Here is a 24,462-nt window from a genome sequence, read left to right as displayed (position 1 = left end):
TGTGTCTGAACAGTCAGCGAGACACTTAAAATGTTTTTTTTTTATGGAAAAAAGGCATAAAAGTGGATAATACAGAGATTTGAACTGTGGACCTGCAAAACCACAGTTCTAGTTATCTGGCCAAAACCAGACTCTTTTAAACAGATATATTTGTGTCTGAACACTTACAGACACACTCAATTTTTTTGGGGGGGGGGGCAAAAAATACCAAAAGGTTAATAAAATGGGTATTTGTACAGTCTGACTGAGGAAAATAAATAAATAAGAGGATTTAGATGAAAAAAAAGGATTTTTCCTGGCCCCTGAGACCTGGGGCTAAGTCTAGCAATTTAAGCAGCAGCAGCACACAGGACTGTAATGCAGTATTTGTTGGTATAACCACTGCGTTTCCGAAACAGCCTGCCTGCCTGCCTGATATCTGGGATGGATATTAGTCCTCAGAAGGACTGTTTGTTTGATTTTGCAGGCTTTAGAGACCATACACTACCTATTTTGCAGTTTAAATCTCTCCCTAGCTCAGCAGCACTCTCCCTACACTGTCTGATCCGGAGTGACTGTGTCAAAGATGGCGGCGCCCGATTTTAAATACTCGAGGTGACGCTGTGCGGCCAGCCAATCACTGTAATGCCCACAATCAACATGGCTGCAGCATTACAGTGACTGGTTGGCAATCCCTGCATGTTCATTGGCTCTGTAAAGAGCGCCAAACATGCAGGGCGGAGACCCGAGCTCCCGCCCGAGTAACCCGAAAATGCTCGGTGCTCGACAAACATCCTAAGTAGTGAGATGTTCGGGCGAGTACTGAGCAGTGTCGAGCATGCTCGCTCAACACTAATCATTATTATATGTGACTACATCCAAAAACAGGATTTTGAAGACAGTTGCACTTTAAATAAGAAGTGAATACGACCCTGCAGTAAGTAGTTTTGCCCAGCGGCAACTGACGCTTCTGCAAGTAACAGTTTTACTGACACAGTGAAAACGCGACATTTCATATTCACTTTCTGTGAAGTGAGAACCAATATTGAAATTGCTGTCTGCAATAATGACTGAAAGAAGGTCTACCAGAGCAAATAAAGGGGCCAGATACAAGGAATATGTAGCTGATGGCCTGCACAACTTTTTCTGGGAAAGGAAAAACCATGTAAGTGTAAAATGAAGACGTAAAATAATTCTATAATAAAATTCCTTTATGGGGACCCAGTCATTAGATTCATACAGTGACTGAAAAAGTTCACGGGAATGAATATGTTTTCAATATTTTTTCACGTGACACCCACAAACTTAAATGTTTTTTATTTGGATTTTATGTGATACCAACACAAATTAGCAAGTATTTGTGAAGTGTTAAGGAAATGATACATATTTTTTAAATATTTAAAAAACATAAATCTGAACATTGTGACGTGCATTTGTATTCTGTCCCCCTGATACAATACTTTGTAGAACCAACTATTGCTGTAATTACCGCTGCAAGTCTTTAGGGGTCTGTCTCCACTAGCTGTCACATCTAGAGACTGACATTTCTGCCCATTCTCCACACTCGCTCTAGATCAGTGAGATTGGATGGAGGCGTCTGTGAACAGCAATTTTCAAATCTTGCCACAAATTCTCAATGGGATTTATGTCTGGACTGTGACTGGGCCATTTCCAGACATGAATATGCTTTGAACAAAACCATCCATTGTAGCTCTAGCAGTATCTATAGGGTTGTTGTCCTGCTGGAAGGTAAACCTTCAACCCAATCTCTTACACGTTTTCCTCCAGGATTGCCCTGTATTTAGTGCCATCCATCTTTCCATCAACTCTGACTAGCTTCCCTATCTTAAGAAAAGCTTCCCTCCACCATGATGCCACCACCATATGTGATGGTGTGGATGGTGTTTTAAGTGCAATTTGCATTTAGCCCAAAATTTCTCCTTTGGCCTGATCTGACCAGAGCACCTTCTTCCACATGTTCGCTGTGACCCACTACATGGCTTTTTGCAAATTGCAAATGGGACTTCTTATGGCTTCTGGAATATAAAACTAATAGTTGTCCTGTGGACAGATTCCCCCACCTGAGCTCTGTGATATGTTCTTAGCCTGGGCTATTTTTTTTATAATCTAACCCTGTTTTACTTTTTGCCACAACTTTATCCCTGACCTGTCTGGTGTGTTCCTTGGTTTTCATGATGCTGTTTGATTCCTAATGTTCTCAAACACATCTCCGAGGCCTTCACAAAACAGCTGTAGTTATACTGTGAATAATTTACACACAAGTGGACTCAATTTATTAATCATGTGACTTATAGAGGCAAATGGTCACTCAGGATTTTATCTAGGGGTATCAGCTTACAGGGGGGCTGTATACAAATGCACGTTACAATTTTCAGATATATATTTACCAAATAATTAGAAAATCATGTATCTTTTCCTTTACACATCACAAAGACTTGATACTACAGCATCATATAAAATCCCAATAAAATACATTTAAGCTTGTGGGTGTAAAGTGAAAAAATGTGGAAAAGTTCACAGAGTATGAATAATTTTTCAAGGCACTGTAAATGTTGCCCGAACTACGGGAAACATGAAGGAGACTTTGGCTGTACGATTGCAGCCAGGTGTGTTTTTTTTCTGAAATGCTCCGGCGGCTTTTCCTTACACCACTCTAATTGATTGACAGATCTCTCAAGTGTGAACATAGGAAGAAATCTGTCAATCACCTAGAGAGAGGAAGGGAGAAAACGGGATGGTCACCGGACGGTGGAAGGGAGACGAACGGCTATTTAAAATATATTTACTCTGAAACGCCAGAGAATTTTTAGAAAAAACACCTGGCTGCAATGAATTGAGTGACAGGCTCCCTTTAATTCTCCTAATGTTCCCCATTTTCTCCACTATTAGCTGGTCGTCAAGCCAAACAAACATATAGAAAGAGAAGAACACTAAAATTCTTCCTGGAACAGGCCGCCGTACTCCCTGAGATCAGAGATCCCGATAAAGAGGTAGACTGCAGACTGTACACAACGTAATTCACCATTTGTAAAGTACTGTACCTGCTGTGTCAGAGGGGTCATTTACTTTTATGTCCATGTGTCAAGGATAGTATGGATCTTAAGTGCAAAATCTCACAGTTTTTAATGCATTCATTGTCTATTCTAAATAGAGAAGAGATTGACGCATCGCTCGGACTTGTGGAACTCTCAAGACAATTTGAGGAGAAAAGAATCCCGAACCAGTGAGTTACTCTCAGTGATGGCACCGGCCTGACTCTATAACTTTATCTTATCTTATTTCTTGTCCGTTACACAGACTCTCTGAGAAAGGGATAAAATGTACCTTATTATCACCAAACATTAAACAAACCCAATAAATAACTACAATTAGAGCAGGAAAGTACAAGTCCTGATTAACCAATATGCCACTCAGGAGATGACTGATACGTACAGAAACAAAATACATACAAATACCGAACGTCTCTTAAACCTCATAGGATGTGGACATCAAAGCAATAACTCTCCCTAAAAGGTCTCTAGTCTCTACGCCAGTGTTTCCCAACTCCGGTCCTCAAGAGCCACCAACAGGTCATATTTTCTGGATTTCCTTAGTATTGCCCAGGTGATAATTGCATCACATGGACAGGAAATAACTCCATCACCTGGGCAATACTAAGGAAATCCTGAAAACATGACCTTTTGGTGGACCTGGACGACCGGAGTAGGGGAACACTTCTCTACGCGTTTCGTCATCTCACTAGCAGATGACTCATCAGGAGACATCTATTTACAAAGACCTATTATAACACATAAGACCATCATGTAACTCTTATGGTAATAGAGTTACTGTTGTGCTAGAATATATCATTTATATGCTCAACCTCTTTACTCCTACATACTATACCAGCACTAAAGGCAAGATCACGTTTAATTGCTTACAATTGCTTACAATTAATTGCTTACAATTAACTGCTTTCAATTTAATTGCTGACAATTTATTGTCCCTGTGATCCTCCCTCCATAGTATATCAGACAACTTTGGACTGATCGTGTAACTATCCATATGATATATCAGTCGCTCTATTTTCATGGATTATCCAAATGCATGCTAAGATCATCATCTCGTTTACGATGAGGTCCCCTTTACCCCTCAGTCGGAGTGTTCAATAATTGTCCCTCACAGTGAGAGTGATTGCACATAAGCCCCAGCTCTTATATCATTTGGGATCTGGTATTATCTGCCCTATCAGTCCGATCATTCACCAACGACAGCTCACAGTGAGGATCCAGCTATCATCTGTATTGTAAATGTCCCTCATTGTAAATTTCTATAATTTGCATTCAGAGTCTAGCATATATCGCACTAATCCGCGATCAGGCCTTCTCTATTACAAGCATATTGTTATTAGCTCATTTGCTTACTACCAGTTGTTTTAAGTTGCCACACAACATTCAAGAGTGCAGGATGCCAAAGATGCTCCCTGCATGTGTAAGGAGGTGGATATATTGCCCACGTTCACCCTTAAAGAAACAAGTATATTGTTATAATGTGTAATGTGAATGCGTTGATGAGGTTTATATGTGTAGTGATCATTGTTGTTGCCGACGAGGCTATATTCTCTCCAGCAACAGGTAGTTGATAGGGAAGCAAGAGTTAATGGTTGAGACTAGCCTAGAGTGGGAGGGGCTAAGCTGAAGGTACACTAAACAGATTCCTGTTGAGACATCATATAGGGCCTGGAGTGCATAGAGAAAGGACCTAAGGTTCAATGTGAGCAATGCCACATTCTTTGGTGTCCCTAAGTGAGAGAAGACCAAAAGAAAGAGATAACAAGATCTAGAGCAGAAGTGACTGAGAGACAGAGTGATTTTCCAGAGACGGGTCCTGAGAGAGGATGCCTTGCAGTAAGGCCCAAAGTTTAAATCTCCAAGAGGTAATGGGCCTAGACAGGACTGAGTACACGAGACGAACAGAGTAGCCGTGGAGAGGGTTCCAGAGCGTCAGCATTAGAGAAGATAAGTACCGGTCATACTGGCACCATAGATTCCCAGAAGGGGTAAGAAAACGCAGAACTCGTTGAGTAAAGGACTCTTACTAAACAGAACTGTAGTGTCGAGCTGGGTTAATAATAATAATAATAATTTTTATTTTTATAGCGCCAACATATTCCGCAGCACTTTACAAATTTTAGGGGGGACTTATACAACAATACAGAATAAACATAACTCATATCGAAAGGAGTGAGGGCCCTGCTCGCAAGCTTACAGTCTATGAGGAAATGTGGGTATTGGGAATTAATTGAACTGTCCTGGGTAATGCATTCCAAAGAATTGGCGCAGCACGCGAGAAATCTTGGAGACGGGAGAGGGAAGTTCGGATTATGGAGGATTTAAGTTTTAAGTCATTGGCAGAACGGAGGGCACGTGTAGAGTGGTAGACTGAGACAAGGGAGGAGATGTAGGGGGGTACTGAAGCATGGAGCGCTTTGTGAGTAAGCATAATAAGTTTAAATTGAACTCTATATTGGATGGGTAACCAATGCAATGACTGGCACAGGGAAGAGGCATCGGTGTAGCGGTTGGCGAGGAATATGATCCTGGCTGCTGCGTTAAGGACGGATTGGAGAGGGGAGAGTTTAGTAAGAGGGAGCCCGATAAGTAGAGAGTTGCAGTAGTCCAGACGAGAATGAATAATAGCGACAGTAAGAGTTTTTGCCGAGTCAAAGGTGAGAAAAGGGTCAAAAGGTTGTGGTGAAGTAATGAGAAGCAGTGAATGCAGGGGACAAGTTAAGAGGGAGGAATTGAAACTGCATGGAAAAGGACCCAAGTTGTGAAAGGAAATGTTCATAAGATAGTGTACCAGCTGTCTCCTGTATATATCACTTCCCAAGTTAATAATTAGTAAAATTATTATTGAACTGTTCGTATCTCTCCTTGAACTGTAAAACATCTGGTCCTGGCCAACCAACAACATCGGTTAATGTGGCCTGAACAGGCATGGCGCCCTCACAGCACAAATCCTCACACCCAGCCAGGACCCCCACCTTCATGTAACATGCCGGGGCATAAGACACGAGTACCACGCCCACAGCTGCCGCCCCATGCCACGTTACACATGCTAACATCGGTTACACATGTATAATGTATGGCGCCACCAACATGCTGGTCACTTAAAAATAAGGTCAAGCCCATTTGCTAACGTCATACCCATGTCCATGTCTGAATGCGATTGGCTACGCCTGAGCCAAATGCACACTTAACCTTAATGTATTCATTGTCTCATCTAAACAAAGATGAGATTGATGTCGCGCTCGCGATTATTGAGCTATCAAGAAGATGTGAGGAGCACAGAACATCTGAGCAGTGAGTTACAATCAGTGATGGTACCAGCCTCACACTGCACGAATCTCAAGATCTTATTTCTTATCCATTACACATGTAGAAGTACAGGATTTTTTATTCCTTTGTCACGACAGAAAAACCAAAGAAGAACGACTCAAGGAAAAGAGCTGATAAGACCAGCAAGCCGCCCCCCAAGAAAAGAGCAAAAAAGAACTAATAGTGATGAGGTAACACATAGCGCCGATGCCTTCATTTCTGCGTGGGGGAAGGGAGAGGAGGACCACAATGTGCTACATATTGTAACAAAGGCCGACACATCACAGTGGTCAGGAATGGTACAAAGAACCATGATTATATGTCTGCAGTGAATGAAGATTTCACTAAACTTTGTTTTTCTTTTTATGTTTTCTTGTTCTAGGTCAGATCTGGGCAACGTGCGGCCCGCGGGCCACATCTGGCCCTCTGGCTGTTCCAGTCCGGCCCGCGGACCGAGACAGCCGAAGGGCTGATAACAGTGGCCCACGAGCCGCACTGCACCGCACGCCGTCACCGCTCGCCGTCACTGCCCGCCTGCACACCGTCACCGCTGTCTCAATCCGTGGTCTCAATCCGCGGTGAATGCATTGGTGGAGGAGGGGCCGCCACTTCCCTCTTCCACCAATCAGCGTTAGAAACAGCTGACACAATGGCATCAGCCTGCACACTGCGGAGAGTCAGTGCATCAGAGACAGGAGCGTAGGGAAACGGGGAGTGAAGTAAGTATATGCTGGACACAGGGGGGGCTTTAATGCTGGACACAGGGACGGCTTTGCTTTGATGCTGGACACAGGGGGGCTTTAATGCTGGACACAAGAGATGCTTTAATGCTGGACACAGGGGGGGCTCTCATGCTGGACACAGGGGGGCTCTCATGCTGTACATAGTGGGGCTCTCATGCTGGACATAGTGGGGGGCTCTCATGCTGGACACAGGGAGGGCTGTCATGCTGGACACAGGGGGGTCTCATGCTGGACACAGGGGGGGCTCTCATGCTGGACACAGGGGGCTCTCATGCTGGACACAGGGGGGGCTCTCATGCTGGACACAGGGGGGTCTCATGCTGGACACAGGGGGGTCTCATGCTGGACACAGGGGGGACTCTCATGCTGGACACAGGGAGGGCTGTCATGCTGGACACAGGGGGGGTCTCATGCTGGACACAGGGGGGCTCTCATGCTGGACGCAGGGGGGCTCTCATGCTGGACACAGGGGGGGCTCTCATGCTGGACACTAGGGAGGGCTGTCATTCTGGACACAGGGGGGCTCTCATGCTGGACATAGGGGGCTCTCATGCTGGACACTAGGGAGGGTTGTCATGCTGGACACAGAGGGGCTCTCATGCTGGACACAGGGGGGGCTCTCATGCTGGACACTAGGGAGGGCTGTCAGGCTGGACACAGGGGGGGCTCTCATGCTGGACATGGGGGGCTTTAATGCTAGACACTGGGGGGCTTTAATGCTGGACACTGGGGGGCTGTCATGCTGGACACTTGGAAGGGCTGTCATGCTGGACATGAGGAGGCTCTCGAGCTCTCATACTGGACATGGGGGGGTGGGTGGTGCACATGCTGGACATGGGAGGGCTGTGTGGGGCTCATGCTGGACATGGGGGGCTGTGTATGGCTCATGCTGGACACGGGAGGGCTGTGTGGGGCTCATGCTGGACATAGGGGGCTGTGTGGTGCTCATGGTGGACACAGGAGAGCTGTGTGGTGCTCATGCTGGACACGGGAGGACTCTGTGGGGCACATACTGGACATGGGAGGGCTGTGTGGGGCTGATGCTAGACATGGGGGGCTGTGTATGGCTCATGCTGGACACCGGAGGGCTGTGTGGGGCTCATGCTGGACATGGGGGGGGGCTGTGTGGGGCTCATGCTGGACATGGGGGGGCTGTGTGGGGCTCATGCTGGACTTGGGGGCTGTGTGGGGCTCATGCTGGACATGGGGGGCTGTGTGGGGCTCATGCTGGACATGGGGGGGCTGTGTGGGGCTCATGCTGGACATGGGGGGCTTTGTGGGGCTCATGCTGGACATGGGGAGGCTGTGTGGGGCTCATGCTCATGTTAATATTAATATTGAGCAGAATTCATTTCAGCCTATTGGTTCGGCCCTCCCCAACAGTCACGGTCTCTCATGTGGCCCCTCGGGAAAATTAATTGCCCACCCCTGTTCTAGGTGGTGACTGCCCCATAACATCAGCACCACCAGCTATGACCACCAGCCAAGGTCGCCTGCCATTAACAACTCTGCCTAAATAAGAAAAGCTGCCACTAAATGTCAAGAACAACCACCAGCCACCACCATAATTTAGCATATATATTATCTGTTTTTTATAGGGTTTGCTATTTATTCTCATACATACATTGTTATTTTTAGATTTAGTTAATTTTTGCGCATTTATTACTGTAGTTACAATTATTTTTATATATTTTTTATCTATTTATCTTTTTGTATATTTTGTATATATTATAAATAAGAGATTTATATTTTTATACCAAAGTGACTAACATCAATCTGCCAGTAACATCTATGCCTAAACATCCATCTGCCAGTACCATCTATGGCTAACTTCCAACTGCTCGTACCATCCATGCCTATCTTTTACCTGCCAGTTCCATCTAAGGCTAATTTCCACCTGCCAGAACCATCTATGGATAACTTCCACCTGTTAGTAACAACTAAGACTAACTTACACCTGCCAATACCATCTAAGAAAAACTTCTATCTGACAGTCCTATCAACGGCTAACTTACACCTGCCAGTACCATCTACGGATAACTTTCACCGGCCAGTACTATCTACGGATAACTTCCACCTGCCAGTACCATCTACGGATAACTTCCACCTGCCAGTACCATCTATGAATAGCTTCAACCTGCCATTACCATCTACAGATAACTTCTACCTGCCAGTACCATCTACAGATAACTTCCACTTGCCAGTACCATCAATTAATAACTTCCACCTGCCAGTGCCATCTACGGATAACTTCCACCTGCCAGTACCATCTACGAATAGCTTCAACCTGCCAGTACCTTCTACGGATAACTTCTACCTGCCATTACCATCTACAGATAACTTCCAGCTGCCAGTACCATCTACAGATAACTTCCACCTGCCAGTACCATCAACTAATAACTTCCACCTGCCAGTACCATCTCCAGATAACTTCCACCTGCCAGTTCCATCAGCTAATAACTTCCACCTGACAGTACCTTCTACGGATAACTTCTACCTGCCAGTACCATCTACGGGTAACTTCCACCTGCCAGTACCATCAACTAATAGCTTCCACCTGCCAGTACCATCTACAGATAACTTCTACCTGCCAGTACCATCTACGGATAACTTTTACCTGCCAGTACCATCTACGGATAACTTCCAACTGCCAGTACCATCTACGGATAACTTCCTCCTGCCAATACCATCAACTAATAACTTCCACCTGCCAGTACAATCTACGGATAACTTCCTCCTGCCAGTACCATCTACAGATAACTTCCTCCTGCCAGTACCATGTACGGATAACTTCCACCTGCCTGTACCATCTATACCTAACTTACACTGGTCAGTTCCATCTAGAGCTAATTTGCAGCTGCCAGTAACAACTATAACTAGCTTTTCTGCCAGTACCATTTTCGGCAAACTACCACCTGCCAGTATCATCTACGGCTAACTTCCACCGGCCAGTACTATCAACGAATAGCTTCAACCTGCCAGTACCATCTACAGATAACTTCTACCTGCCAGTACCATCAACTAATAACTTCCACCTGCCAGTACCATCAACTAATAACTTCCACCTGCCAGTACCATCTGCAGATAACTTCCACCTGCCAGTACCATCTCTGAATAGCTTCAACCTGCCATTACCATCTACAGATAACTTCTACCTGCCAGTACCATCTACGAATAGCTTCAACCTGCCAGTACCATCTACAGATAACTTCCACCTGTCAGTACCATCAACTAATAGCTTCAAACTGCCAGTACCATCTACAGATAACTTCCACCTGCCAGTACAATCTGCGGATAACTTCTACCTGCCAGTACCATCTACGGATAACTTCCTCCTGCCAGTACCATGTACGGATAACTTCCACCTGCCTGTACCATCTATACCTAACTTACACTGGTCAGTTCCATCTAGAGCTAATTTGCAGCTGCCAGTAACAACTATAACTAGCTTTTCTGCCAGTACCATCTACGGCAAACTACTACCTGCCAGTATCATCTACAGCTAACTTGCAACTGCCAGCACCATCTACGGGTAACTTTCACCTGCCAATACCATCTACGGCTAACTTCCACCTGCCAGTACCATCCACTTTTTTTTTCCATATGCCAGCTCCATCACTGCCTAACTTCTACCTGCAATTACCATTTATGGCAATCTTCCATCTGCCAGTACCATCTACGGCCAACGTTCACTTGCCAGTTCCATCTACGGCTAACTTGCACCTCCATCTACGGCTAACTTTCACCTGCCAGTACCATCTACGGATAACCTACACCTGCCAGTACCTTCCACTTGCCAGTAATATCTATGAATAACTTCCACCTGCCAGTACCATGTACACCTGATTTACACCTGTCAGTTCCATATATGGCTAACTTACACCTGCCAGTAACAACTATACCTAACTTTTCTGCCATCTACGCCTAAATACAACCTTCTAGTAACAACTATGCCTAGCTTCCACTTGCCAGCACATCTACGGCTAAATTCCATCTGCTGGTTGTGAATTGTGTTTTTTATTCCTCTACAAAAATTCTCTGTCCTAAGAGATGATGATTCTTTACCTGCTTAAAAGTTGTTCCAATTATCAATACGACGACTGACGTGTTAGGCTATTAATGTCGTGTGCCGCAATGCTCTGTGTGACTTGTGCAGCGTGGCCCCATACACTGGTAACAGAGTGGTTTACAGCAGCGGTTTAATTTATGAATAATCCTGCCGATCCCTACTGATGCTGATCTCTATTGTTGCTTACCTGTGCTGCTCTCAACACAACTTTACCAATGCTCTTGCTCTCTGCTCCTGCCAGAGTTAAAGGGAATGTGCCATCCAATAAAATATTTTCAACTATTTAAGAAATGTAAAGTATTATTGTTTTATTTGCTTTATTGCATTTTTTAATGGTATAAGATATGAAAAATATGAAAAAAATGTAAAAAGGTATGACATTTTCCACTTTCAAACACTATTGGGGCAGCTGCTGAAATTTGCCATGAAAACCCAGTGTACTGGTGGGTCACTTTACGACTGCAGTAAAAGTGGGCGGGATCTGGTCAAGTGTGTGATGTCTGCTCCACTCCTCTTCTGGGCGTTAGTAAAAGAATAATGGAGGATTATATTCGTTTACTGTATCACACAGGGTGGGATTAGATACATGGACTGTATCACGTGCTGGAATCATATATGCAGAGTAAATCTCAGGCTAGCATTGAATACTCAGAGTGTATCATGCACTGGGATTGGATACACAGATTGCATCACTCACTGGCATTGGATAAGCAAATGGTGCAGCTCTGCGGGCTGTATCACACATGATGGAATTGGATTCGCAGCTCTGAGGGTTGTATCACACATAATGGGATTAGACATGTGGCTCTAATGGTTGCATTACACATGATGGGATTAGATATGCGTCTCTGAGGGTTTTATCACACATGATGGGAATATTTAAGATGCTCTGCGGGCTGTATCATACATGATGAGATTAGATACGTGGCACTGTGGGCTGCCTTACTCATATTGGGATGAGACTAGTGATGGGCGAACACTAAAATGCTCGGGTGCTCGATGCTCGAGTCAAGCACATTGGAATACTCGGGTGCTCGACCCGAGCAACGAGCCCAATGTAAGTCTATGGGAAACTCGAGTATTTTTTAGACGGCTCCCCCCGGCCGTCTGCAGAGGGCCTAAAAATTGGCCAAATCGATGGGAACAGTGCTCAAATGACATGGGAACAGCATGGAGAAGGCCCCTGGAAGCATTTTTGACTCCCAGGTCACTTCTGTCAACAACGTTGTCAGAGTATTACACCACTTTTACGGACTCACAATAAAACATACAAAAACGAAACCAAAATGGATTTTCATGGGAAATATGTTAAGGAACATCCTTTCCAGGGTAATAACTTTTATATAAAGCAAAATAAATAACCAAAACCAAAAATGCTCCTTCCCACCTTGGGCTATGTTCACACGTAGCGTTTTTGATGCGTTTTTTCACTTTTGCGTTGCTTTCAACCGTGACAAATGCATTCACCAGGAAATGTCATTTTAACATTTTACAACCTTATCTGGCCATGTGGTGTGTGAGACATGATCAGACACATCCTGTTTCATTTATGAAGGAGGGACTCTGAAAGTCACAAAGCCTATTTTTATAGGGCCATCAGGCGGTCTTTACTATTCTTAAAGGGCCAGCAGTCGGCCCTCACTATTCTTAGAGAGCCATCAGCCGGCTATGTTTTATTGTTCCCATTACTAAAGAGTAGGTCTCCTATACTGTTATTGCATATGCAGTGAGTGGCAGGGCTGCCCAAAATTTGGACGCACCCCAATACCACTTTGAATATTTGGACGCACCCTAATATCCCTTTGAAGAGACTTAGAGGAGGGCCTCCTGAAAACAATGTTCCCATTGTTTTCAGGAGGCTATTCACAAGGAATAGGGCACCCACCCCAGCGTAGGGTTAAGCTGAGTCTCAGTGCAGGGACAGCTTTTCCCTCCTATTCCTTAGCTCTAATTTGCAGTACATAACAGTATGTCCAGCCTCCCATTCTGGATTTTTGGAGGTTGTTTTCAGAGGTGGAGTCGAAAGCTTTACCACCTCATAGAGATTACGATTGCGCTATTGACTTCGTCCCAGATGTTAAGCTCCTTAAGAGTCGGTTGTTTAATCTGACAATTCCCGAGAGGGAGGCTTTGAAGGAGTACCTTCAGACTAGTTTAGCTGCAGGTCACATAAGACCCTCTAAGTCTCCTGTGGCGGTTGGGTTCTTTTTTGTCAAAAAGAAGGATGGGGGTCTTAGGTCATGTCTGGATTTTCAGGAGATTAATAAGATCACTGTGCGCAATCCTTATCCGTTACCACTTATTCCGGATTTGTTTAACCAATTGACCATAGCTAAAAGGTTTTCTAAGATTGACCTTCGTGGGGCATATAATTTGCTGCGAGTGAACGATGGAGATGAATGGAAGACAGCTTTTAACACCCTGGAAGGTCATTTTGAGTGTTTGGCGATGCCTTTTGGGCTTACCCACGCCCCTGCATTTTTTCAAAATTTCATCAATGACATTCTGAGACCCTTGATCGGTAGGAGTGTTATTGTTTATCTGGATGACATTTTGATTTATTCATCGGATCTTGACTCTCATTGGCAGAGAGTCCGCGAAGTTCTTCAGATACTGAGAGATAAAACACTCTTTGCTAAATTGGAGAAGTGTTAGTTTGCTGTCCCGAAATTTAGTTTTTTTGGGTTACTTTGTCTCTTGTGATGGTTTTGAGATGGACCCGGTGAAAGTTCAGGCTGTGCTGGAGTGGCTGAGGCCTGATGGTTTGAAGTCCGTACAGAAGTTTTTGGGGTTTGCCAATTATTACAGGAGATTCATAAAGAATTTCTCTGTCATCGCTAAACCCATTACTGATCTCACCAAGAAGAATGCTAATACAGTCCAATGGTCCACTGAGGCTATTGAAGCTTACAGTATCTTGTGTCCTAGAGAGGTTTCGGCCCCAAGGATAATTCCTGGGTGAAAGGCCGAGGACTTCTTGGCCTCAAGGCTAATCAAGGCTTTTCACAGGAGATTTCCTGGTAAGGCTTGGCCTAGAGGATCCGGAGGATCCTCGTAAAAGGGGAGGTACTGTTAGAATCTATGTTGTTTTACTATCGGCCATCTTGTTGTGGTTTGCTGGCTTCTAGTCTTTTCCTCTGGTGCTGTGTGGCTTGGTCACGTGATCTCTGCACTCTTTATTACTCAGCACCTGTCTCCCATTACCCGCTGGACATCAGTGTTGTTACGCTCGTGCTCTGGCTAAGTTGCCTTGTTAAGTTCTTTGCTTTGGACAATTGATATCGAGGGACTTCTTGTTCCACCAGTTTTGTTCCCTTTAATCTTCGCTTCTGCAACTAACTTTTCTGTTAGAAGGTCTCCTGTTTTTGCTCCCAGTCCTTAGATCTTTTAGGGACCCCTTTCCCCTTCCTACAGATCTTCGTTTGAGTTCAGTGCAGGAGTTTCGGTGGGGCTATTCACAAGGAATAGGGCACCCACCCCAGCGTAGGGTTAAGCTGAGTCTTAGTGCAGGGACAACTTTTCCCTCCTATTCCTTAGTTCTAAATTGCAATACATAACACTCCTCGGTTGTCCAACGAACTGTGACCTCTGCCGCCAGCGTTTTCAGATGGGATTTTTTTTAATAGTTCCGCAACAAGGGCCTTCTGGTACCGCCCCATTTTCGTAGACCTGTCCGCCTCAGGAATAAGAGATAGAAAGTTCTCCTTTTAGCGTGGGTCTAGAAGTGTCACCAACCAGTAATGACTGTCACCCAAAATTTTGAGAACGCGAGGGTCATGGGAAAGGCAGCGTAACATAAACTCAGCCATGCGTGCCAGACGGCTAACAGGCAAGACTTGCGTGTCCTCACCAAGAGGATGATTGACCATGCTCTCCTCCTCCTCTCTGTCCTCTGGCCATCCACGCTGAACAGATGGTATGACAGCTGTGCAGGTAGTACTGTCTATAGCGCTTGAAACTAGCTCCTGTTCTTCCTCCTCCTCCTCTTCCTCATTGTCACTCAATCCACGTTGGGATGAGATGAGGCTGGGCTGTGTGTAATCACCCTGTATAGTTCCTTGCTCCATCTCATCGTGCTCCGCCTGCAATGCATCCTCTTTGATTGTGAGCAGAGAGCATTTCAGAAGACAGAGAAGCGGGATTGTGACGCTAATTATGGCGTCATCGCCGCTCACCATCTTGGTGGAGTCCTCAAAGTTTTGGAGGATGGTACATATGTTTGACATCCATGTCCACTCCTGAGGTCTTATGTGTGGAGTCTGAACTGAATACCGATGGCCTTGTTGATGCTGGTACTCAACAACTGCCCTCTTCTGTTCACAAATCCTTCCCAACATCTGCAGTGTAGAGTTTCAACGCATGGGGACATCACACACCAGTCTTTGAGCCGGAAGCTGCAAACCCTGCTGAAACACGGCAAGGGCAGCGGAAGCTGTAGATGACTTTCTAAAATGGGCACACAGGCGGCGTACTTTAACAAGCATATCTGGCAGCTCTGGGTAGGATTTGAGAAACTGCTGAACCACGAGGTTAAGCACATGGGCCAGGCTTGGTACGTGTGTGAGCTCGCCTCGCCTCAGAGCCGCCACCAGGTTCCAGCCATTGTCACACACGACCATGTCTGGCTGTAGGTTCAGCGGTGTGAGCCACATATCTGCCTGCTCTTTCAAAGCTGTCCACAACTCTTCAGCACTGTGCGGTTTGTCACCTAAGCTTATTAGCTTCAGCACAGCCTGTCGCCGCTTGGCCGAGGCTTTGCTGCAGTGCTTCCAGCTTGTGACTGATGTGGTCATTTCGGAGATGGAGGCTGAAGAGGAGAGGGAGGCTGAGGAGGATGAGGTGCAGGAGCTGTAGACTGTGGGGGCAACCCTGATTGACCTAGGGCCCGCAATCCTTGGCATCGGGAGGATGTGTTCCATCTCAAGGTCCGACTGGGTCCCGACTTCCACTATGTTAACCCAGTGTGCCGTTAGCGAGATGTACCGTTCCTGCCCACAAGCACGTGTCCGTGGTTACTTTCCCGGTAACTGCGTTGTTTAGGGCACGGCTAATGTTTTGGGACACGTGCTTTTGTAATGTGAGGACGGCACACCGGGAGAAATAGTGGCGGCTGTGGACCAAGTACCGAGGGACGGCTGCCGCCATCAGGTTGCGGAATGCTTCCGTCTCCACGAGCCTAAAAGGCAACATTTCGAGCGCAAGCAGTCGTGAAATGTGGAGATTTAGTAGTGTGGCTGCGTATTTATGCTTGCGTTCCAAGGACTGGGGTATGAACCACTGAACGCTGCGCTGGGACAAGAACGTGGACGTGCTTCCTGATGCTGCTAGTTGAGAGTGTGCAACGACAGGTGCAGGGCAGGAGGCATCTTCGCATGCACCATGGACAGAGGATTGGCTTGCATGCACAACAGCAGAAGAAGCAATGGTGCCACCCGCAGACATTGTTCCTGGACCCTGGGGTTCGGCCCGCAAAGTCGGGTGCTTTGCTGCCATGTGCCTGATCATGCTAGTGGTGGTCAGGCTGCTAGTTTTGCCACCCCTGCTGATGCTGGCATGGCAGGTGGTGCAAATGGCCTTTTTGAGATTATCGGCAGAGTCTTTAAAAAACAACCAGACTCGGGAAGGCCTAACAGTTGTACTGGCAACTTCCTTCATCTTGGTGTTACGGGGAACAGTTGCCTGCCTTCTGTCTGCGGCCACCACACTGCTTCTTCCTGCCTGTTGGGGTGCCCTGCCTCCCTCCCCCTGTGTGCTGCTGTCCTCACTCTGCATGTCCTCCTGCCAGGTTGGGTCAGTTACTATATCATCCACCACCTCATCTTCCACTTCCGCACCCTGGTCCTCCTCCTGACTTTCTGGCAATTGTGTCTCATCATCGTCCACCTCTTGTGACACTTTCCCACCATCACATTTGTGTGACCGTGGCTGCTCAAATATTTGGACATCGCTACATGCGATCTCCTCTTGCCCCGCTTCAAGTGGACCGGGCGAGAGTCCTGAATCTATAAATGGAAAAGTGAATAGCTCTTCAGAGTGTCCAAATGTGGGATCAGTTGTCTCCGGGCACTCGGCATAGTGGGAGGAAGAAGGATCAGGGTGAAGAATATGCGGTCCAGACTCACGGCTACTGAGACTTAACCGTGTGGAAGACAGGGTGGTGGTGGCCAAGTGACTGGAAGCATTATCCGCTATCCAACCAACAGCCTTTCGACACTGCTCTGGGTTCAATAGTGGTGTGCTGCGGTCACCTAGGAATTGGGACAGGAAGGTCGGGCGAGAAGATGTGGGTGTTTGTTGTGGCACAATTTCAGCTTGCCCACGGCCTCGGCTTCTGCATGCACCATCACCATCACGTCCAGTTCCCCGTCCCTTGCCATGCGCCTTGCCCATTTTAAATGAGGGACAATATCTTCCACGCTCACTACAAATGGCTGAATTTGGAGCGAAGTTATATGTAATCCGTGTGATGGAGAAACCACAGTTTTAAATACCTGGCCTGTAGGTAACTATTTTGAACAGCAAACCGGTGCCAAAAACTTTGCTGAAACACTGAAAAAAAATTAGAATGGAGGCCAGAAATGGCAGAATTTTCAGAAAACGTATATGTGATCCGTGTGACGGACAAACCACAGTTTTAAATACCTGGCTTGTAGGTAACTATTTTGAACAGCAAACCTGTGCCAAAAACGTTGCTGACACACTGAAAACTTTTTTTAATGGAGGCCAAAAATGGCAGTATTTTCATTCAGCGCAATTATATGTGATCCGTGTGACGGACAAACCACATTTTAAATAGCTGGATTTTTAGCGCTGTAAAAAAAATTTGAATGGAGGCCAAAAGTGGCAGTATTTTCACCACAATTATATGTGAATGTGATCCGTGTGACGGAGAAACCACAGTTTTAAATACCTGGCCTGTAGGTAACTATTTTGAACAGCAAACCGGTGTCAAAAACTTTGCTGACACACTGAAAATTTTTTTTAATGGAGGCCAAAAATGGCAGTATTTTCAGCGCAATTATATGTGATCCGTGTGACGGACAAACCACAGTTTTAAATAGCTGGATTTTTAGCGCTGTAATGTGGAAAGGACCTGGCTGTATTCTGCAGTGCCAACAAGCAAACGGCGCAGAAAATCTGTGTTCTCTGGATTGCTTTTTAAGCAAATAATGAGGATTAAGATCCCAAAAAAATTATTCCTGGCCCCTGAGACCTGGGCCTATTTCTAGAAATATCTAACAGCAGTAGAAGGCAGAACTGGAATGGAGCCTCTTGTGCTATATGCACTGCAGTCTGCTATATACACTGCCTGCCTATTAGAGATGAGCGTTGTTCTACTCGAACTGTTCGCCAATCTCAAATTCGAGCTGTTTTGGGCGGTGTTCGAGCCGGTCGGCGAACACGAACAATTTGAGAAAAATTCGGCTGTTCGAGGTTATGTTCGATAACTGTTCGTGCACCAAAATCATAACTGGATTTTTTCTCAGTAATGATGAAAATTAATGTTAATACGCAGTTTGAGTGTACAGCGGGGCGGGGGGAGGGGCAGGGGATGGATCTCTGCAGGAACAATGAAGATCTCCATTTTTTTTTCTCTTTCCCGCATTTGCAGTGGGGAGGTGCAATCTGTCAGCCTATCAGCAGCGCACACACGGAGCGAAGTGCTTTTTTTCACACAAGCAAGGGCATGTGTGATTGGCAGTGTATGTCACATGTCCTTGCCCTATAAGACCAAGCCATTTTCCCCGTCGCCACCATTTTCTCACTGCTGCAGCTGCGTGTTAGACGGCACCGCTGTTGCTGTGTGCGCTATACCTTGTTAATTTCAAGCCAATTTTCGCACAAATATACAGATAGCTTGGGAGTAGGGAATAGTTGTGATTGCAGTCCTTTTAAGGACTAGGTTACAGCATTTCCTACGACTTTTATCAGGCAGGTCTGTGCTCTTAAATAGATAGATTGTGGGAGTAAAGACTAATTGTAATTGGAGTCCTTTTCAGGACTAGGTTACATCAGTTCCTATCAGTTTTTGCCAGGCAGGTCTGTGCCAGTGCTGTGCAAGTTTTTTTCACAGCATTTGGCTGAATCTAGCAAAGCTAATCCTTTTTGGCCTATTGCAGAGTGTGTTAGTCAGTGGAGTAGCCAATCTGTGTTGCAAGATATACCACCTGTGTATAGAATACCAATTTTTTTACTGCACCTAGTGAAGTAAAATCTTTTGGGCATAGCATCATTCTATTAGTCCATCTATACTGACCTCCATCAGGTTGCAAACTGAATATAATTTTTTTCTGCATCTAGCTCTGAAAAAATATTTGGGCTTCTAGCAGTGTGTGGGACTTGGTCTATTAGTCCATCTATACTGACCTCCATCAGGTTGCAAATTAAAAATAATTTTTTTCTTCATTTAGCTCTGAAAAAATATTTGGGCTTCTAGCAGTGTGTGGGACTTGTTCTATTAGTCCTTCTATACTGACCTCCAGCAGGTTGCAAATTGAATATAATTTTTTTCTGCATCTAGCTCTGAAAAAATATTTGGGCTTCTAGCAGTGTGTGGGACTTGGTCTATTAGTCCATCTATACTGACCTCCATCAGGTTGCAAATTAAAAATAATTTTTTTCTTCATTTATCTCTGAAAAAATATTTGGGCTTCTAGCAGCGTGTGGGACTTGTTCTATTAGTCCATCTATACTGACCTCCATCAGGTTGCAAATTAAAAATATTTTTTTTCTGCATCTAGCTCTGAAAAAATATTTGGGCTTCTAGCAGTGTGTGGGACTTGGTCTATTAGTCCATCTATACTGACCTCCATCAGGTTGCAAATTAAAAATAATTTTTTTCTGCATCTAGCTCTGAAAAAATATTTGGGCTTCTAGCAGTGTGTGGGACTTGGTCTATTAGTCCATCTATACTGACCTCCATCAGGTTGCAAATTGAATAAAAATATTTTCTGCATCTAGCTCTGAAAAAATATTTGGGCTTCTAGCGGTGTGTGGGACTTGGTCTATTAGTCCATCTATACTGACCTCCATCAGGTTGCAAATTAAAAATAATTTTTTTCTTCATTTAGCTCTGAAAAAATATTTGGGCTTCTAGCAGTGTGTGGGACTTGTTCTATTAGTCCTTCTATACTGACGTCCAGCAGGTTGCAAATTGAATATAATTTTTTTCTGCATCTAGCTCTGAAAAAATATTTGGGCTTCTAGCGGTGTGTGGGACTTGGTCTATTAGTCCATCTATACTGACCTCCATCAGGTTGCAAATTAAAAATAATTTTTTTCTGCATCTAGCTCTGAAAAAATATTTGGGCTTCTAGCAGCGTGTGGGACTTGTTCTATTAGTCCATCTATACTGACCTCCATCAGGTTGCAAATTAAAAATAATTTTTTTCTGCATCTAGCTCTGAAAAAATATTTGGGCTTCTAGCAGTGTGTGGGACTTGGTCTATTAGTCCATCTATACTGACCTCCATCAGGTTGCAAATTAAAAATAATTTTTTTCTGCATCTAGCTCTGAAAAAATATTTGGGCTTCTAGCAGTGTGTGGGACTTGGTCTATTAGTCCATCTATACTGACCTCCATCAGGTTGCAAATTGAATAAAAAAAATTTCTGCATCTAGCTCTGAAAAAATATTTGGGCTTCTAGCGGTGTGTGGGACTTGGTCTATTAGTCCATCTATACTGACCTCCATCAGGTTGCAAATTAAAAATAATTTTTTTCTGCATCTAGCTCTGAAAAAATATTTGGGCTTCTAGCAGTGTGTGGGACTTGGTCTATTAGTCCATCTATACTGACCTCCATCAGGTTGCAAATTAAAAATAATTTTTTTCTTCATTTAGCTCTGAAAAAATATTTGGGCTTCTAGCAGTGTGTGGGACTTGTTCTATTAGTCCTTCTATACTGACGTCCAGCAGGTTGCAAATTGAATATAATTTTTTTCTGCATCTAGCTCTGAAAAAATATTTGGGCTTCTAGCGGTGTGTGGGACTTGGTCTATTAGTCCATCTATACTGACCTCCATCAGGTTGCAAATTAAAAATAATTTTTTTCTGCATCTAGCTCTGAAAAAATATTTGGGCTTCTAGCGGTGTGTGGGACTTGGTCTATTAGTCCATCTATACTGACCTCCATCAGGTTGCAAATTAAAAATAATTTTTTTCTGCATCTAACCCAGCCAATAGTTTTGGCCTAATACCACAGTTTGGCCACTCAGCTCTGCTCGGTTACCATCCATTGTTTTTTTGTGCAAACAACTCCAGAGTTGTGAATTAGTTAACCACCAAAATGAGTGGAAAAAGGCCTGCTGCTGGTGGAAAGGGGAATAGGCGTGTTGGGAAGGGGAAAAAAGGTTGTGTCCGTGGGGTAGGTGCAGAAGAAAGACCATCTTCCAGCCAAACTAAAATGTCTACTTCTTTTAGCGGACAATGTGATAAGATCCCTTTCTTACGGCCACGCCAATCGCTACAAATTCCAGATGAGGCACAAAAACAGCAGGTGCTTCAACGGATATCAAGTGCTCCTTTAAGTGGGCTCTCCTCCACATCAACTTCAACATCACAAATACTCCAGTCCTCAAAGGTGTCACCCAAATCGCACTTGCTTCCTCACAGCTCCCAAATCTCCAGCTGCCCGTCTGAGTATGAGGTAGAACAGATGGTTGAGTCTGCAGAGCTGTTTACTCATACTATAGCCTGGGAATCAGAGGTCGACTCCAGCGCTTCTGTGAATCCAGACGAGGAAATGATCTGCACTGATGCCCAGAATCTTTATGAGTCGGATCCAGGACCAGACGCAGAAGGTTCTGACCATAATGTAGACCCTCATTCCCAAACTGTAACTCCTGTTGGTGGAGACAATGAGGAAGACGATGATAAGACTCAAATACCTGATTGGAGCGACAACTTTAGTTTTTTGTCAGGGCAGGAACAGGTTGGCTCTGAGGACGACGGGTGTGATAACGCACAGGGTGATGATGATGAGGTCGGAGATCCCACTTACTGTCAACCCACAGTCAGCCAAGAGATGAGGTCAGCAGAGGAGGTGGAGGAAGATGCTAGTGACGACGAGGTCAGGTTGCGCCTTCCTGGACAGAGACGTAGTACTGGAAGCACGTCAACAACTGCATCCTCAAACACAACTCTGCCTCTCACCACAAGTCGTGGTGGCTCTTCAGGTCGCATGGGTGCTAAGCCTTGCATAGCCTGGGCATTTTTTCAGATCGATAAAGATGACCCAACTCGTGTTATCTGTAACATTTGTCAGCAAAAGCTAAGTAGAGGCCAAAAAATACATAGTTTGAGTACTTCATGCATGAACCGGCACATGGACATGAAGCATAAGTTGCAGTGGGAAGCTCAGTGTGCTACAATGCGGTCTAGCCGGCCGGGCCAACCACCGTCTGCCATATCTTGTGCATCCGCGGCCTCTTCATCCTCTGTGACTGGGGGGACAGCAGTCACACCTGTTTTGGGGCGCAGACCTGCCACCTCTTTACCCGCAACAGCCAGCGTGATTGGCAGGTCATCATTTTCTTTGGAGGTGGTAACACCAGCTGGTCTTGAGCGCTGTCCGACATCGATAGCACCACCTTTGGATCAAGGCAACCTAACATGTCCGCCTGCATCTTCCTCACAGACCGGCAGTTTGCCGGGGACACCCTTATCAACCCCGTCTAAGCACAATAGCCAGCCCTCGGTCCCTCAGATGTGGACAAGTAAAAGACCATTTCCTCCTAGCCATGAGAAAGCTAAGAGGTTGAATTTCACCATCTGCAAGCTCTTGGCTACAGAAATGCTGCCTTTCCGCCTGGTGGACACAGAGGATTTTCGAGACCTTATGTCCGTCGCAGTGCCCCAGTACCAGATGCCCAGTCAGCACTACTTCTCAAAGAAAGGTGTGCCTGCGCTCCACCAGCATGTCGCACACAACATCACCGCTTCTTTGAGAAACTCTGTGTGTGACAGGGTGCATTTCACCACAGACACTTGGACGAGTAGGCATGGACAGGGGCGTTACATGTCGCTGACTGGGCACTGGGTAACTATGGTGACAGCAGGACAAGGGGCTGCTGTCCAAGTCTTGCCGTCCCCACGAGTTGTGCGTCAATCCTCTTTATGTCATTTTTCCTCCACTGCTTCTGCCTCCTCAACTTCCTCTCGGTCTTCCACCTTCACCCAAAGCCTGTCTGGTCATGCCACAAGCTTTCTAACTGCGCAGAAGGGATCCTGCACACCTCCTTACTATGCTGGCAGTAGGGCTCAACGTCATCAGGCGGTTTTTACATTGAAATGTCTGGGAAATGTGAGTCACACAGCTGAGGAGTTGTGGTCAGCTCTGGAGAACCAATTTCATGAATGGTTGTCTCCACTGGACCTGAAACCAGGGAAGGCCGTGTGCGACAATGCTGCAAACCTGGGTGCGGCCCTTCGCCGGGGCAATGTCACACACGTGCCTTGTATGGCTCACGTGTTGAACCTCGTTGTCCAGCAATTTTTAGCCCACTATCCCAGACTAGATGGCCTTCTGCAGAGGGCACGGTCGCTGTGTGCTCACTTCCGCCGTTCGCATCCCGCAGCTCAGCGACTTACATCTCTACAGAAGTCGTTGGGCCTGCCACTTCACCGGCTAAAATGCGATGTGCCTACCCGGTGGAATTCAACTCTGCACATGTTGCAGCGACTGTGGCAGCACCGACAAGCCCTGGTGCAATACGTTCTGACGTATAGCCTGGGCCAACGAGATTCAGAGGTGGGGCAAATCACGCTGGAGGAGTGGTCTCAGATCAGGGACCTATGCACCCTTCTGCACAGTTTTGAAATGGCGACGAAGATGTTTAGTGCTGACGATGCCATTATCAGCATGACTATTCCGGTGATTTACATGCTGGAGCACATGTTAAACAGAATTCGGAGTCAGGTGGTGGCACAAGAGGAGGTGGAGGAAGTAGAGGAGGAGGAGTTGTATGCGGAAGGGCTAACATCTGCAAGGTCCAGACGGTCGGCAGCACCAGGGCGGCAGGCATGTGAGGGTGGGGGAGATGATTTTACCAGGGCGCATGGTAGCAGCCAAACTAGTGAGGAAGGTGCAGGAGCCCAGGAAGAAGTGGAGGACGAACTGATGGAAGACTCATCAGATGAGGGAGACCTTGATCACATTTCTGTTGTGCGAGGTTGGGGGGAGAGGACAGAGGAAGGAAGCATGATTGTTACCTCGCCACCAACACAACAGGGACTTGGTGCTCCTGGATGCGCAACACACATGAGTGCCTTCTTGCTGCACTACCTGCAACA

General features: G+C 45.7%; 1 long non-coding RNA gene across 1 annotated transcript in view; it reads right to left on the bottom strand.

The window, feature by feature from the left end:
• Positions 1-24,462, bottom strand: part of LOC141160866 (uncharacterized) — a 131,127-nt gene that overhangs the window by 15,028 nt on the left and 91,637 nt on the right. The gene's annotated exons all lie outside the window — the stretch shown is intronic.

Source organism: Phyllobates terribilis, unplaced genomic scaffold (assembly GCF_046119375.1).
Source record: "Phyllobates terribilis strain yellow unplaced genomic scaffold, ASM4611937v1 Scaffold_9__5_contigs__length_417890890, whole genome shotgun sequence".
NCBI classification, from domain to species: domain Eukaryota; kingdom Metazoa; phylum Chordata; class Amphibia; order Anura; family Dendrobatidae; genus Phyllobates; species Phyllobates terribilis.
This window is presented reverse-complemented; position numbering and strand designations above follow the sequence as displayed.